The sequence below is a fragment of the Hipposideros armiger genome, unplaced genomic scaffold, assembly GCF_001890085.2.
Source record: "Hipposideros armiger isolate ML-2016 unplaced genomic scaffold, ASM189008v1 scaffold_225, whole genome shotgun sequence".
Classification (NCBI taxonomy): domain Eukaryota; kingdom Metazoa; phylum Chordata; class Mammalia; order Chiroptera; family Hipposideridae; genus Hipposideros; species Hipposideros armiger.
In genome coordinates this window covers 1,155,419-1,164,806 of record NW_017731575.1, presented here as the reverse complement: position 1 = coordinate 1,164,806, position 9,388 = coordinate 1,155,419, and positions in this window count along the sequence as shown.

Genomic DNA, 9,388 nt, shown 5'->3' with positions numbered 1-9,388 from the left:
GAAATATATTTATTATATAATGTTATGCAACAAATTATGTCTTTATTATGATTACATTCAGTGCAAAATTATTAAATAAAACATGGGTAAATGAAAGCAGTTTGGGTATTACAGAAATGTGATTATGAGTATTTTTTCCGTTACATTTATTATAATGTTATTTATTATGTTAACGTTCATGATACTAATATCCTTCTCTCACAAAGCTACAGTCTAACCTTCAACAACTCAACTCGGTCAAAATCTTCCTGATTGTCAACAAAATTCAATAGTGTAACCAAAATAGCAGATGTAATGAGAAATGCCGTACTTTAAGGAAAACTACCTCTCTTCTAGTACCCATGATTTCAGTAACAATTTCATGTTAGAATGTTGTCCTTGGTAGTTAAACTGAAATAAAATAACTCGGGCAATCTGCATGATTTAAAATTCAATATGGCTTAGCTTCTTGGGAAGCTTCACTATGGCCTTTCTTATTGACTCTGGCAACTTTCCAGATTCCAAAGTAATGTTAAAAACTATAAGAATAAAAAAATTATGCATTTCAGGCATAACTTGGTCAAAATTAAGCTGAAAGCCCATTTGGCTCCATTGTCTTATTGAATTTGTCACATTTTATAGGTAGTTGGGTTTCTTTCCTAATAATCTTTCCAAAGAATGACAAGAATTACTTCATTGAATAAATAAACTGCTACAGTTGATTACCTCAACTTGACATTCTCTCTCCCCAAATTTCACTGTTTATATAAATTTCTAAATTTTTATTTTGAAGATCTCATTTTTAAATTCCCAGTGACCCTCAAAGGATTCATTTTCCTTTACAACTACCCAGTTCCAGCCACCATTACATATCACCCTGAATCTCAAAGAGCCTCCTAACTGGTTCATCTCATATAAACCGCTTTCCATTTTGATCTGTCCTCACTTTGGAGCCAGAGTTATATTTTCAAAACATAATTTGAGTCATATCGCCCTCACCACAACCTCCAACCTATACCCTTCCCCACACCTTGCATCTAAAAATACCCTCAATGGCCTCCCAGTCCTTTTCTGATCTCACCCCACCTACCCCTCCAGCTCCATCTCATATATCCTTTCACTGTTCTTGATGCTTCCTTCATACCGACCTTCTTTTATTTCCGCCAGTGATCATGATGTTCCCCCCTACCCACCAACCCACCTGGCACCACAGCTTTTGCTCTCGTTACTCATACTTTGCCTGAATGTTCACTCTCACACTATCCCTCACCGCGGGAACTGTGCTCACCACTCAGATCTCAGATCAAGGCAGCCTTTCCTGACCATCCACCATAGGTCAGATCCAGCACTGTACCATCAACACCCTCAACCTTTTCATCATGTGTATCACCAGCTTATACGTGTGTGTGCTTATTTGATTAATGTCTTATTCTCCACTGTCTTTTAAGCCCCAGGAAAGCAGAGACCACGTTAAATTTCCTCATTATATCCTCAGTATTTGGCAGAGTTCTGCTCATAAAGTGGACACTCAATAAATGAACAAATGAAAGTCAAGAATATATTATATTTTATCTCTGTTCGTTTACCTTTCTGGGGTTTTTCTCTCTCCTAAAAAACAACATGATGCTCTTGTTATTTACCTAACAGAGTTTTAGAGAGTATCCCGATGTTACTTTTAGTGGTAGGTATTGGCACTATTTGCCAATGTGAACGGCTTGATATATATATGGAAAGCCCTCATAAACATTTTGGTGAGCAACAGAAATAGCTCTACATATCTGGGTAGCAGGCCAAATGAGAGCAGGGGTAAAATGGAAACGTGACTATTATATACTTCAACTATATGAGGAAAATGGTCTGAAAACCAGAAAGAGTTTTTTTGCTTTGTATATTCTAAGCACTCTTCGGGCACCATGTTTGTTCTAGATATTGCATGGCTAGGACACGTGGGTGGAATATACACGATCCCTGTCCTCAAGGAGCCCCCTGTCTCACACAGCTCTCCAACATCTCTACATCTCCGGAGAGATTTTCCAAAATGTATAGTCTTACAATCCAAATTCCAAATATGAAGCTCTTTCTCTGCTTATACATTCTTACATGAATGTATTCAGGCTTTACAAATAGACTGATAGGAAGAGTTTAATTCCATGATAGGAAGAGTTTAAAAATAGATATAAGTGCTCAATGAATATCTATTGAATTGTCTGAATTATCTATCCCTTATCTATCTATCTATCATCTATCTATCTGCCTATCTATCTATCTTCAACCATCTACCTATCTATTGATCTACCATCTATCTATCCGTCTGCCTTCCTTCCTACCTACCTACCTACCTACCTATCTATGTTTCATAGCAACTTTAAAACAAAATTTTACTATGACATTTTTATCCTCCTCAGCTTACTGAATAAAAGGATAGTAGTATGCAACTGTAGTGGAAGACAGGCATCTCTCAACTATGCTCAGGTTTACTTATGAGAAGCATATAGCACAGATCAAAACATCGTAGTCAAAGATCCCCACTTCCAAGTCACTCCAGCCTTCAGAATACTCACAATACCTTGAAATACCAGGAAAGAGACTGGTAGCTTCAAATTAGAAGCAAATAGCAGTCCAAGCCAAGAAATCAGGCATGAATTAGATCAAAGATTTAAAAGTCTAAGATTGAGTGGCTCCAATGACAGATGTTTCTTCACCTGTACAATGAGGTAATAATAATTGTGCTTTCTTCAAGGATTTTCATTAATATTTTAAAAGTGCTTTAATCTGATATTAAAAAGGTGTTATGGAAAAAAAAGAACAAAACGTGTGATGTGTGTGTGTGGGTTTGTGAGTGTTGGTTATTCTCAACAAGCATCCAGTCACAGCTTTTCGAGAAAGTGGAAATTTAAAGGGATTTTATCTTCAAATCTTATTTTAAAAGTGAGAAGAGGTTTGCATTATTATGGTTTTTTTTAATATAACATTCCTTGAGCTGTTTATCAAGACACAGAATTAAAGAAACATAACAGCTGGTACTGGCTAGAAATTACTGTACTTAATTTAAACTTAGGTGTAGATGCTGGCAGTTTTGGTTTCACAAGATACCTGTTCTACCCACTGAGGGGAATTTAAATTCCACTTAGTACAATCAGTACATAAATACACTAAAGTGTGTTGTGAGAAGATACTCTGCAGGGAGATAGAAGACCCTCTATAACTGACCTGGAAAACAAAGAATTGTAATTGCTTTTATTTAGATTATTTAAGTTGTGTTGGTTTAGACTGACTACCAAAAATATGTGCTTATTTTTGTATTCAGAGAATGAAGAAAAGTATGGAAAAGAAATAATATTAACTCCTAGAGCTATAATAGTGTTACAAACAACTGTTAAAATGCTATTGCATTTCCTTTTTATGTATGCATATATACATTTCAATTCCTTTTGCAACATTGTGGTTATGATTATATTACATATTCAGATTATGGGTAAAGCTTTAATTTAGGATTGAGTTTATGGATAACTTAAGGTCAAGGTCATTGCTATAAAAATATTATTGTAGTAAATAATCTTATGAAACATGTTTTTAATAGCTGTATAATATTTAAGTATATAGTTATGTTATTATGTTTTAAAACATTCCCCCATTGTATATATTTAGATGCTTATCATGTTTGTTTATTTGTTTGTTTGTTTTTCTTTTATACATTGCTAGATGTCTCTAATTATTAAGATCTCTAAAAGTATACTTTCTGGGTCAAAGCCTTCACATGCCATGAAGGCTTCTTTACCTGTATTGCAAAATTGTTTAAAAGATGTTATATTCCCATTAAAAATATATCCAAGTATCCATTTCCCCACAAACTTAATAAAATTTCATGTTAAAAAATTTATCTTTATGCCAAATTCATGAAAGACTATAACATTTTATTATCATAATGTGTATTTTAATTATATAATGAGGTTGCATGGTTTTGTACATAGACTTTTTTGTGAATTATATTTTCATATATGATTCTTTATTTTTGTAATAGAGTTGTTAGTGTTTTATTGATCTATAACCACACTAGATATTAAATATATTCTGATAACTTTTCAAATATTTTCCCAACTTTTATTTCTATTTTAATTTTGTTCGGAGTGTCTTTTGACATTCTTTCATGAAATAGTTACTGAAAGTTTGCTATGGGCTATGCACTGTTCTGAGTCCTGTGATATAGAAATGAAGAAAACATTAAAAAATCTGGCCTATGTGAAACTTGAACAAAATACTGGGTTGTCGGAAAAGTCATGATGTATTTTTTCCATATTTTTCATTGCAAAAAATGCATCATGACTTATCTGACAACCCAATAGTTAAAGATCTTGGCCTTCATGAAGTTTGTATTCGAGGGAGAAATACAATAAACAGAAAAAAAAATTGATGTATGTTAGAAGGTAAAAATGCTATGGGTAAAAGTGGTATAGAGGAGTTAAAAGATGCAAGTGATCGTGGTTGCAACTTTCAGTAGGGTGGCGGTGGGAGTGTGTGACATATGAGCAAAAACTTGAAGGGGGTATGGGGACAGCCAGGCAGAAAAATCAGCAAGTGCCAAGACGACAGGTGAGATATGCAAGTTATGGTTAAGGAACAGTAAAAACAATAAACTTTGTGTTGCTGGAATCAATTGAGGTTGGGATGCTGTCAGAGGTTATGGGGACCCAGGTCATGAAGAATCTAGTGTACCATTGTTATGTAATGGTATTCGCTTTGAATGAGAAATGGATCACTGGAGAATTTTACATACATAAGGGCCACTATTTGATTTATAAGCTCATCCTTGTGCCATATTGGGAATAGGTATCAAGGTGAGGGGAAAATTCCTCTCTTTTACTCTTGGTTCTTATGGCTGGTTGAATAATTAAAGTGACATTAAGCATATTAACAGGACAAAATCAAATTTAGTACATACTCACAGAGAATTCACATAAGCATGGAGAATTCCAAAGACAATGAGGCAAAATGAGGTATTTACGTCAGTTTTGTCTAAGGAAAAAGAGGTAGAGGTCTGGGACTTGAAAAGGGAAGTAAGACAATTCATAGGGAGATAAAAAGAGTTAATGTTTAGTACACAAATGTTTGCTGGGGCATCTAGAGTCAATGGAACCCAGCAAGGAGATCTTGAATGAGAGGAGCCTCCTTGTCTGCCATACCTAGTTCATATTAAACTACAGTTATCTATGGTGATAGTGCCTTCCTGAAATAGGCCTTATATCTTACATTTTTTTAGGCAGGTAGGAGGAAGTTCAAGGGTTCTTCCAGAGCCTTCTGTGCCTTCAAAATAGCCAACTAAAAATAATCAATATCCCAAAGAGGCATATCTTGGAGTGGCAAACTCTGCTGCTCTTCAAGCAGAAGCAGATACCCTGGTTAGAAGACTACTGCAATAATCCAAACAATAGATAGAACAGGGTGTTAGTAATGTAGAATGGTCAGATTCTAGATAAACACCGAGAAAGAGCTGACAGGGTTTACTCAAGACAAGGTTTTGGAAGGTGAAGAAAAGTTAATGATGACTCTAAGATTTTTTTGGCCTGTGCAACTAGAAGGATGGAATGAATGGTCATGACGATGACTGGTAGTAAATGGGGGAAAAAGGTAACTTCAAGAGAGAACCCAGAGTTAGAGATGCTCATTTGGGAGTCAATCAACATGTAATATGTGAAACCATGAGATTAGATTAGATCACTAAGGGAGTGAATGTAAATGTAAAAGAACAAAGCCTGAGCTTTGGGGAATGCCAGCTAGCAGAAGATTCTGAGAAATGGTCATTTTGGAGGAAGAAAGCTTGAAAACTCCTGAAATATAGTGCAATAGTTTGAAGAAGAGGAAATAATGTGATCAAATATCAGTGGTAGATTGGGTAAGATGGCGACTGACTAAGGTTCAGATATGCCATGAATATAACAACATGGGAGTTGTTAACCACCTTGACAGAAAGAGTTTTGGGTGAGAGCCTCTTAGAATAGGTTTGAGAGAAAAACAGGAGGAAAAGAGCTGGGGACAGCAAGTAAAGATAGACGACATTTGCGTTGAGTTTTATTGTGAAGGAAAACAATGGTAGCTAGAGGACAAGCTAGATGATAGAGGGAGTTGTTTTAAATAAGAGTAAAATGGCTTGTTTGTATGTTGAGAAAGATCTGGAGAGAGGGAAAAGATTAAAAATAGAAAAGATTTAATGGAGCAATATAGTGAGTTTTGGAAAGAGACCCTGGGATCCACTAGACTAATGGTAGATTAGACTTTAGGTAGGAATATGAATAGTTTATTCATATGACATGAGGGGAGACAAAACATATGGCTATAAATGCTGGTAGGTAGGTAGGTATAGTGGTGGAAATTTGAATGTTTACTTCTGATTGGCTTTTGTTATTTTAGTGTAATAGAAGGCAAGTTCATCAACTGCGAGTAACATTCTTTATTTTTTTTATAATGGCAAATCTGTTGAGCTTTTTTGTTTGTTTGTTCATTACTTTTCAGTTTAGAAGTTCTCTCCCATACTGAGGTCAGTTTAAAAATCTCCATATTTTCTTCAAGGTTTTTAATGTATATGTTCTATATTTTATTTTTTTTAATTTGTAAGGGGAAAATCATCAAATAAATAAGTCTAAGTAAGACCAAATCCAGAATCCATAAATTAATAATTGATAAATTTTATTATAAATATTTATGCTATAAAAATTTGCTATAATTTAACTAAATTTACTAACATTTACTAAAATTTTACTATAATTATTTATACTAGAAAAATTGACTATAAACAAGGTTAAAAGACCACCCTAAAACTAGCACTGGGTCAACGGGGCTGTACTTGTGAATCCTCAAATGTGACAGTGTGCCAGTTTTAATCCTAGGCCTCAAAAGTTCTTGCCTGCTTCCATGCCATCTCTTGGAACTCTGCAACCACCAGATGCACAACCTTCGGTTAGCCTCCTGGAAGATGAGAGATCACATGAAGAAGAGCTCAGTTGCCTTAACTGGGGTTCAAGACATGTGAAAGTCCACCCACATGGCCTGAAGCCATGCGAGTGAGTCCAAGAAAACCCAGAAAAACCGCCCCATTGAACAAAGTCTAAGTCATTAACTTGAAGACTCATGAGGTAAATAAATGTTTGTTGTTATTTTATGCCACTGAAGTTTGGTGGAGTTGTTATGCAAACATAGCTTGTTTTGAGCATTTCTAAATGTTGGTTAGTAGGATAGAGGAGGCTTATATAGCATCTTTTCCAGTCTCCAGAAAGAGTTGATTGTATAATAATAAGTAGACAATTAGTCAATTTAAAACTGATGTTAATTATAAGGGTGCATGTGAATTAAAGACAGCCTTTCCAAAATTGTCCTCTTCAATGTACAAGTCCTACTAGATACTCATGAAAAGAGAGCATTTTGTGGTAAAATAAATTTAAGAAAGGGTGCATACTACACTTTACTATTGGAGCTTAACAATGGACATTAGCATGTAAAGACTGTAAGAATTTGTTATACCATGGCCTGAAACCTAGTAAATATTCAACAGATGCTCAAGTACTATTATTTTTATCATCATCATTACCATCATCATCATCATCATCCTTATTATTTGCTGGCTACATATTAAACCTATCAGCTCAGATCCTTGGGACTTTATAGTTAATTGATTTATCTGTTAGATTCTTTCATTAGGGACTTTTAATTTTAGTATAGATTAAAATAATTTTAAAATAATTTTATAAAGTTACTAAAACTTTTGTTTCTATAATTTTAGATGTTAAAAGGAAAAAAAAAGAACCCTTATTGGCGTGGTATGTGTTAGTTATATGGCACACATTTCTCAAAAGTGAGTTCTAGGTAAGTAGATGCAATTTCTATTAACAGCCTATGAAAACAGGGTGTTGTGAAACACTGCAGGATTCACTACTCTGAGGTGATGATGGCTAAATGGAAAATGTCACAGGCGAAATACTCTCTGCTCTTTTAAAGACTGCACAAGTAACAGGCAGGTAAAAGTTAATTATCTTACTTCCTACCTAAGAAATAAAGAACAATAAAACAATTTTTTCAAGCAACTCTGGAAAGTCCCCTTGAAAATCTAGCTGTGATGAATGCTACTGGTCATGCATTGTAATAAGAATCCTCACAGGGCAAAGAAAGGGAGAGTACTTTCTCAGGGATCAGAGTTCCCAATTTAATCTATAAAAGAAATGACCTTTCTTGAAACCAATGAAAACAAAAAATAGCTCTCATCTCATATCTTCTCATTAAACATTTCTCATTCATTAAATTTTCCTTTTGGCATTTGATCCTCATTGACTATTCAGTGTTTATGTTTTTCTGCCATTTTATTTGGTAATCAATTGTTATGTATCCATTAATTTTTATTTCATAGCCATTTTCTTATTTGATCTAAGCATCAAAACATTTTATAGTCTTTACTAGTCAACAGAAATAAGAAATGTCCTGGATTTTATTGTTTGCATGTTTCTGCTGCCTAAGTTTCAAGAGCTCAAAATGCAGCCAACTTAATATATCTGGATAATAACAATTCAACCTTCTTAGATATAATCTCTAATCAATACTAGTCATAGAGATTGTGGAATAAATTTATTCTATGGTTAGTCTAAACTCTTATTCTAGTGAATACCTTTTTATCAGCTTCTTTATTCATTTGCTAGGGCCGCCATAACAAAGTACCACAGAGTGGGTGGCTTAAACAACAGAAATTCATTTTCTCACAATTCTGGAGGCTGCAAGTTTCAGATCAAGCTGTCGGCAGGGTTAGTTTTTCTGAGGTCTTGCTTCTTAGCTTATAGATGATCACCATTTTCCTGTGTCTTCATATGGTTTTCCCTCTGTACTTGTCTGTGTATAAATTTCCTCTTCTGAGAAGGACACCAGTCATATTGGATAGGGTCTGCTTTAATTACCTTATTAAAGGCCTTATCTCCAAATATAATCACATTCTCAGGTACTGGGTATTAGGACTTCAACACACAAATTTTAAGGGGCTACAACTCAACACATAACAGCTTCCTTCTTAGTCTTCCTCCTTAGCCATATTTTGTTAATGCTCTGTTTTCTCTCTTTAAAATAGGGACAATAGGCCTTTTGAGCATTTTGATCCTTGCCTCTGCTTGGGGCCACTCCAAACTCTTTGGAGTGTACTTTTTTTTCTAATAATGGCCCTTGAGCCATTCTCTACTGCTTGGGTCCACTTCTGCTTCTTTGAAATGTATTTTTATTTCTAATAAACTTTTCTGCAACTCAAAAAATAAATAAATAAATAAATAAATAAATAAATAAATAAATAAATAAATAAAATAGGGCCGGCCGAGTGGCACATTGGTTAAGAACTGGGTAAGGACACCAGAGGGCCCCGGTTCAGATCCCACATATGAGGGCCAGT